Source organism: Austrofundulus limnaeus, unplaced genomic scaffold, assembly GCF_001266775.1.
Source record: "Austrofundulus limnaeus strain Quisiro unplaced genomic scaffold, Austrofundulus_limnaeus-1.0 Scaffold39, whole genome shotgun sequence".
Taxonomy (NCBI): Eukaryota; Metazoa; Chordata; class Actinopteri; order Cyprinodontiformes; family Rivulidae; genus Austrofundulus; species Austrofundulus limnaeus.
The window spans coordinates 126456-135617 of NW_013952441.1; the positions used below are offsets into that span (position 1 = coordinate 126456).

The 9162-nt window shown below is 35.5% G+C and overlaps 1 protein-coding gene across 1 annotated transcript in view; it reads left to right on the forward strand.

Annotated features, from left to right (window-relative positions):
• The window catches only part of star2 (steroidogenic acute regulatory protein 2), a 23841-nt gene that overhangs the window by 1775 nt on the left and 12904 nt on the right, over positions 1–9162 (forward strand). Inside the window, exon 2 of the mRNA XM_014006972.1 lies at positions 1568–1666. The gene's annotated coding sequence lies outside the window, so the exon portion shown is untranslated. The remainder of the gene's footprint in view (positions 1–1567; positions 1667–9162) is intronic.

Sequence of the window (9162 nt, forward strand, 5' to 3'; positions counted from 1 at the left end):
TTTTTACACCTCCCTTTCTTCATGTGTTCAATACTTTTTCCCTGTGCCATTCCACATTATTACAAATAACTTCATTTCTGGACCTTTATGGTTTGATTTCTTTGTATGTATGGATCACTTGGGTTGTTGCTGACAACTGGTGGAAATTTCATGTCATTAGCACCTCTAGTAATATATTTACTGAGGAAAAATGGTGACGTATTCAATACTTATTTTACCCACTGTAAATTGTGCCTTCTAGATAGTGAATTTAACTGTGGTTGAATGAGAAGTATAAATATATAAAATTCTGATACCGTATTAGTTTGTACACAAACAAATCATGTCTCACTCCAGCAGGACATAATCTTTAAAACAAAAGTACTGTACTTAAGAAGTATTTGTATTTCATGAATTATATTGTTGCATTTGGCCGCAGCCCTCAGATTTTTATTTAGGGGAAAACGTTTGGGCAGCCTTGATATATAAACTGAAACAACTAGACTAGTGGATCCTAAATTTACTATAAATTAATATGACAGTCATTTCTACATTTTGTTGGGGAGATCACCTCCTAATAAATGTCATTACAGAAAATATAACTGCTCATTTTAAATCAATACTTTTATTACTTAAATACAAAAACTATCAGATACTTTAAGACTTTTACTCAAGTAATATTCCTAAAGGAGACTTTAACTTTTACCAAAGTAATTTTTTGGTAAGATACTTTTACTTTTACTCAGGTATCACCTTGTGGTACTTTCTACAACACTGGTGGCTGATAAGTGATTTTTTTGGAATAAGTGGCCATCAAGGGGCCACAATATTCATAGAAGGGCCAAGTGTTTGTTCAGCATCCTTGCACACAAATAATGTGGACACATTTAATCAGTCACACATGTTTAAACACTTGTACTTTTAATAAGCTTTCACCATACTATTAAAAAAAACTCTCAAACACACAGCATGTGAAAAAAATCCATCCATTTGTCAGTTGAAAGACTTTTTTCCGCAGGATTGTTCAAGAAAAGAAGACATGTTAGCTTGGCTGCTGGACTTTCCAGTATGACCCTTGTAGGCCACGCCCCTGACAATCAGCCATTTCTTTCATGCGGTAGCTGCAGTCAGAGCTAGATAAATAAAACTGGTTAAAAAAAAAGCATACCTGGAAAAAGGGTAAAATGTTTGTTAGTAGAATACTTAGTAATTTAAAGAAACTCAAAGATGCACATCGACAACGGATTACCTTTTGGAATCAATATGGCCGCCGCCACTGAGCAACATTACCAAATACAAAAGTGGCTATAATATAAATCTGTACATTTTACAATATTGAGAGTCATCCTCAACTTATATTCTAAGAACTAATTGATGGTGTGAAAACTGTCACCTATTGGAGTCAACTGTTTGTTGGTAAAATATCTCATGGATTTGAATGAAATATTTAGGAAGTAATCATTTGGTGTACAAGTAAAACCTTTTAAATTTAGGAGTCAACCTAATTCAAGATGGCAGCTGCAGCCAAGTGGCAAATACAAAAATATCACATGGATGTTTTTTTCCTCCCTTATGATTTAAAATCTAGTTTAAATGAACTCATTGATGGACCAGATGAGCTCCTGCGGGCCAGATGTTGACTAGTCCTGCAACACGTCAGAGACCGATGGTGTAGTTGTGAGCTCAGGTTTGTGCTGATTATTCTGAATAAATGTGTTTTGATTTTTCTGCTCAAAACTGCATAAACTTTCATTCAAAGTTATTTCTGTAACTGAAGTCATGTCCACCCTCTTCTAAATTAAAATAAATGAAGGGAAAAATAAACAAGTTTGTAGTTTTGGTTACATTCTACAATAAGACACAATTTCATTAACCAGCTTTGCAACTTTCTAAAATTATAAAACAGAACAAAGAACAGACTCAGTATCATTTGACTCATTTTGTAATTATCACACATTACTTTGTCACATATAATTTGGAAAAATGTTTTTTGAATACCTGCTGTTTTATGCTTTGAACTAATCTCTAAGATTGTTTGATCATAAAATCTACAGAAAACATTAATATTTAAAACTTTCAACCCCTATAAATTATGTTTTTACCTCCTAATTTTTTTAATAACACCAGGTAGGCTCTGGTTTACAACAAGAAAGTTGTTTTATTGAGTTTTTCAAATAAAAACCATGAGAAACAAATTATCGCTGCTTCAAAGAATTATTGTTTCCTCAAAAAACATCCCCAAAATGCAGCTCCACAGGCAGGAAAAAAAGAGGAACACTTAAAATGTTCTCTATGCAAATCATACTTCTCTGGCACACATTTGTTGTTCAATTAGGCATCTGATAAATTAGTTTTTCATCTCAGCTTGAGGCAAATTCCTACAGCTCGGAGGCCTTCAGGCTGAAATAAAATAAGAAGTTTTACTGATAAGGTGATTGTGAAGAGCAAAAACAGAACCAGGTTTCTGAAGCCCTGCAGCTTTTCTGTCACAACACACACACTTGCTGCATTTGTCTATGAACAAACAAAAACAAATAAAGCTTCTTAAAAAGATTGATAACTTCAATATAAGATCGCCGTTTGTTCAGTTTAAACTGTTTTTCATTGCGACACAAAGTCTTCACTGCTAATTTTTACCTAACCTAATACTATAAATATAAACTTATATGTGTATCTGAAAAACTCACCCAGCTGCACGTGTTTAAGTACAGAAAGAGGATTTTTTAAAATCTAACTATGATGTGGCTGTGTGTAGACATCCATTCTTTTGCTAATAGCTTCCATGGAAACATGAGGTGTCGGCCTCAAAAATAAACTTTTAAAGTGTTGATATTTTAGTTTTCTGTGAAGAGACAGAGACTTTAGGTCAAAGAAAAAGTTTGATCAATAAAAACAGAAAAGTTTGATTTCTATAAACAACTTCTTTGGATTTTATGGATAATCTGACAAAACTTTTGTAATGGGTAATTAACAAAAGTAATATAATCAAATAATAATGCTTATTTTATTTTATTTATTGAGGGTGGCATGGCGGCTCAGTTGGTAGAGCTCTTGCCTCTCAGGACACATGAACAAATGAGACCAACAACCATTCACACTTTCTAGGGACAAATTAGAGTTGACAATTAGCCTAACATTCATGTTTTTGGTCTGTGGGAGAAAACTGGAGTGCCTGAAGAAAACCCATGCATGCATGGATGGAGAGAACATGCAAACTCTAAAGGTCCCCAGCTGGGATTCAATCCGGCAACCTTGTGATGGACTTGCAACCTGTCCAGGGTGTCCCCTGCCTCACAGTGGTTTTCACTTTAGTAACTAACATTTGTTTTACCTAACCTAACCACAATTATAAGAAATTCCAAATGATGAAGCGGGGGTCATAAAATTTTGAAAAAAAAAAAAAAAATAATAATAATAAAAAGAAAAAAGACTACTTAGGTTTTTGTTGGTACAACTTCCGGGCAAAACAAAATATAAATAATTAAATTGTAAATTCACAAAGATGAGTCAAAAGCTGCTTCTGCCATTGTCCCTAATAAATAAGCAGACAAAAAGTAACATTTCAGGCTAATGGGCTTCATAATCATTTATAAGCAAAAAAAAAAAAAGGATAAAAAATAAAAATACAAATAAATAAATAAAAAAAATCACATTTAAGTGAAACATTTCATTGTTTTACAAAGAAAACATTGAATCTATATTTTCAATAATTATTGCTGAGATAATTTCACCCATACCACAGTGCACTCAATATAAGGTCATGTGCTGCCTTTTATATTCACTAATCCCAGTAATTCTTCTCATTGTACCAAAAATAAGAAAAACATCAAAATTCAAGACAAACATGTTTTAAGGTCATACAGTGGCAGAAGTTGTTAAAACCTGAGTGTGTTGGTTAACAGATGAATTTAATGACTTCAATTAAAAGAACAAAAAATCAATTCTAAGTATTTAACCTGAAAACAAACAAAATTATTAAAAAATAAACAAAGAGTAAAATAAACAAATTAAAACCAGCTTGCCTGTGCTGAATATAACAAGGGAAAACAGCAGAGCTGTACTTTGGACACAAATCAGAAAAAAAGCATGATTTGAGAGAAAATAGGCTTTTTTCACTGCAGAAATACTGTATATAAGAAATGAATTCCAGTGAGCTGTTTGAGGTCAAAAGTAACCAAAACAGTAAAAAAAAAGGTGCAGACCACAAATGCCAAGGTCATAATAATGTGGTTTATTAGGCTGTATTGATTCCTGGTTGAAATGTGAAACGCCTACAAATACACAGTGAAATCTACAAATAAAACAGACTGTGTGTGCAAACTGCTGACAGATACAGTTAGGAAAACGTCACAAAACAGAGAAGACTTCACAAACCAAAACAACACTTATCTGTAAGATTTCAAACTGACTGACTGAGCTCACTTTTTTCAAAATCAACCAGTTGGCAGATAGAGCCATAAGATGAGCCTTTGACCCAAATAAACACGAGTGCTGTTACATTACACAGATAGAAAACAAGATTTAAAAATGCAGCGTGAATGCTGAGCATTGAGTAACTTTGCAGAAATTAGCTGAAGAAGCTGAAGCTGAATTGTTTGAGGTAAAACAGAGAAAATGTGAGCTAAAAGGTCAAAGTAGCAAAAGGTTCGGTAAAAGTAACAAAACGTTAGCTAAATGTTCAGAATGCTAGCTATAGCAGAAAAGGCCCAAACTAGAGCAAGTATGCAGAAGCAAATTWAAAAAAAACAAAGTTTCTGAAGAAAATAAAGATACTGAATGTTTCGTCAAAGAAACATTTGTAAAGTTACATAATTTAAACGGTATAAGTTAGATAAACAAAAATCATAGTACCCATCCCCTGAATGAGGTAACTTTTGATTTATGAACAGCTAAGATATCAAAAAAGGTATACAGTCATAGTCAGGTTTCAAAAATAAGCCTAATGAATAAATATTCACACAAATGTTGGATGTATTAAGATTAAATAAGGAATATAATATGAAAACAACATAATAATGTAACATGWAATGACATGTAAAGACTGCCACGGACAATCAGAGAGCAATGCTTTAACTCTCAACAAATACACACAAGCTTCTGCCGAGGTCAGCATTATTCATCTGAGACAGAAGACAAAACGATTCTCTTGAACAACCTTCAAAATCAACATTTATTTAGTCTAAATCCTTCCAAACAWAGGGCTGCAGACTGATAATCTTTGTCATTTGCATAATATTAAGTCTGTGGAGAACAGAAGACGTTAATTATGATGTATTTTATCAGACAGCTGATATGCTGTTATAAAATTTTGATGATCCTATTTAGATTTGCACCAAATCTGAGATCGAACTAAACTTGTTTCTGTTCTTTTTGCCTTCTAACTGCAAATATTACATAAATCTGCGTACTACAACATTAGACCGTAAATCCCAAAGCCTTTATTGATCATATTTAAAACAGAAAACACAAATTCAGAGTATATTTGCGGGTAAAAAATAAGCCAAAAAATAAAAAATAAAAACCTAGTTATAGCCAGGTAATCCAGCTAAATGAGCTGGTTGAGTTTGTCAGAGCACAGATGCTGCTGTTTAGTTCAGGTTTCTTAGCAACTAAAGCATCACAGAGCTTCAAACACCACATGATTATTCTTCAGTAAGGTATTACTTCCATGTTTATTATGGATTTCTTTTCAAATAATACTTCTGAGAAAAAAACAGCAAAGAGCATRAATTTTTTTTCTCTGATTTAAAACAGATAGTCGTGTTTAAAAATCCTCACTAAATTTACAGATATTTATCAAATGTTGCACAGTAATCTTTTACAACAAACATTCACATCTCGCACGACGTTTGACCAGAATGGTTTCAACTCTGTTCTGTCTCATCATAGAATGATTAAATCTCTGGCATGAAAGGTTGACGAGTGATAAATAGTACTTCATGGAAAGTTAGGGTTTTATTTAATCATTTGTTTTCATCCTTGTCTAATTTAATAAAATGTGATGCAACATTCAACCAGAGGAAGAACTTGTTCCTTAAAAGACTCAATATTCATTTAAACAGTGGACCTTCACTTCCGTCCTCCATCCTACCAGCTCAAATACCAGGACCAGACGATCTTCAGCTTTTTCATGATCAAGAACTCGTGCTCTAAACGTCTGGAGTCTGTTGCAAAAAAAAAGGTCTAAATATCTTATTACAAGTGGAAGTGCATCTTGGGTGTCCACCTGAGCGATGACCTCACATGGAACATAAACACTTCCAGGCTGATCTGAAAGGCCCACCAYGGCTGAAAGCRAGCAGGACTGAGGAGCCCAGTCCTGGTGTGTGGTGGACAGTTTCCTGGGCTCTGGGGGCTCTGAAGCCTTCCTGCTTCTGTTCCACCGTCAGGCCGCTCCTGATGTTGCTGTTGTCCTATTTTATGTGTCTTATTTGTTTATTTACTCTTTTTTTTATTCTTACTCAATTTTAATATAGTTGCCAGTTTTTATCTTCTGTCACCGGGACCTGGGCAACCAGTTTCTATTCATTAACATTATGTTTCTGTGAAGCGAATGACAAAAAAAGATCCTGGAATCCTCAGAGAGGTCAAAAACAGAGTTCTTAAAGCCCTGCTTTGTTGCTGGAGAACACCCTGCAGCAAAGCTTTATCACCGATCATTTGGAGAAAGTCACTAATAAGTTTAATCTGATGGGGTTTTACCAGCTAATGTTTTGATGCTTCATTGCTTATGTGTGTTTTGGAGCTTCTTTGTCAGGTCCTGCAGACAGGCTGTCAGCTGTGTTACACAAGCTTCATGCTTGAAGGTCAAAGAGGTAAAAAAAAAAAAAGCCAAACATATTCAACCTGCAGCATTAAAAAAAACAGTTAACCAACAAGCTTCATACATTATTTGTAATCCTTTAGGTGGGAATAACCCTGAACAACCTCTGCTCTATTTTTTGCCACCCTGGAGTATTTTTAATGTAGATATCCTTTATTTCCTTTCACTTCTGTTTCTGAACTGACAGCTCTCTCTCTCTCTCTCTCTTTCTCTCTCTGCAGCAGATTTCATATTATTTCAAGCAGGGCTCAATTCTTTGCCTYGAAATGAATTTCTGATTACACAGGAGGGGGGTCCTGAAACTTATTAAAATTCTATAGCTAGCCATTCTTTAGACTTTGTCCTTTTTTTCCTGTAAAATTGACCTTAATGATTCATTCTGTGTAGTTTTATCCRTCATGAATAGATCTGATTCAGCAAAGGCGGACTCTTTCAAGCAGTTCTAAAAAATATGAAAACGAATGCCTTTTATATGTAATTTAAAAGTCTAGTACTGTAGGTTTAATTTTGCTGGAAAAGAAGGCTGTTTGTGTTTCTGATGTGCTTTTAACAGATAATAGGCCTGTCAAGCTTGTATTGTGTMGACTCCCATTCTGTGTTTTTACACTCAACTGGTGACAGGTGGTTTCCTGTCTTCCCAGAAATTCGAAGTGTTCCTTTTAAGTCACACTATTTGCGACAGRAATTCTAAATAAGGTCTGGACTTACCAACTACAAYTTGTGGTCTTCATGCTCCTCTGGCTCTGGGTCAGACTCTGGCTCCAACATGTAAGTCTGGATGAACAATCTCCCCTTGTTGACAWCTTTAAGTTAATTTGTAAATAAAACATTTCTGTGCCACTATATAGTCAGAAACCCCACTRTCAAACTAGAATGGGTGTGCAGCGCCTCGTTTGGATTTAAAGAGAGCATCAAAATGAGTTGATCTTAGACACGCCTCAGAAAGAGGGGCTTGTGGAGTTGCAATAAGGAGGAATTCAGACCAGTGGCTGTTCCACTTTTTAAAGACCCCAACTGAATGATTTAAATGTGAAAAAGGAGAATTTAAAAGCATGATCTCCTTTTAAAGGTGACATATCATGCTTTAAAATCCTTCCTTTTCACGTTTAAGAGGGGGCTAAGTTTTCTGAGAGTGCAGAGACGTTTTATTTGCAATTTAATTAAAAGATGTCAACAACAGAGTCTGAGCCAGAGCCTGAGGAGAATTAGGACGAGGGAATGGTAGTTAGTAAATCCAGACCATATTTGGCAATTCCTTCACAGATAGTTTGACATAATAGTTCAGAAAACGTCATAAAAATAGAGAAAACTGAACTGAGTGAAAAATATGACCGAAACAGAATCTAAAGATATCTATGCTGCACCAGGAGAGACTATATTAGAGACTCCAAGTACACAACAAAATGTATTTTAACAGCTCAAAAAAGTGGATTTTCATATGTTTGCATGATGGAAAACTTGACAGTCACCCATCAAATATATTTTGTCAGTTGAAATTATTAAAATTTCATGAGTTGGTTGATTATAGTATTTTGCAGGTTATGTATAAGGCTCATAAAATCATAATACCTCTAAACTCCATCTCCATCTTCTTCTGGTTATCCGTAGTCGGGTCACGGAGCCAGCAGGTYCAGGAGAGAAACCCAGACATCCCTCTCCCCAGCGACACTTTCCAGCTCGGGGACCCCAAGGCATTCCCAGGCCAGAGAGGATACATAATCCTTCCTGCAAGTCCTGGGTCTTCCCCAGGGCTTCCTCCCAGTGGGATGTGCCCAGAACACCTCTAAAGGGAGGCGTCCAGGAGACATCCTAATCAGATGTCCGAACCACCTCARCTGTCTCCTTTTGCCACCCTACAAAGGAAGTTCATTTCGGCTGCTTGTATCCGGGATCTTGGTCTTTTGGTCACGAGCCACACCTCATGACCACAGGTGGGGGTTGGAACGAAGACAGACCAGTAAATCGAGAGCTTTGCCTTTCGACTCAGCTCTTTCTTCACCACGACTGACCGAAGCAACTCCCTCATTACTGAGGATGAGGYTCCAGTCCGTCGATCCATCTCCTGCTCCATCCTACCATCACTCGTGAACAAGACAAACAGACACTTAAAGAGAGCTATTATAATCTTAAGGGGATTGAGATGTTTGTGAAACTTAAATTTTGAACCAGTTTGAAGGAACGGTTCAATTCAGGGAATAARATTATGGAATAATCTGGAAAGTGCTGTTAAAAGTGCCAGATCAATGTTTATGTTAAGAAAATGATTAAAATTAGTTTATGGAAGAAATATGAAAAAGAATAACAAGTACTCCTACAAATTTTTGTTTGAGGAGGATTGTTGATGTTTTTGTTTTGTTTTT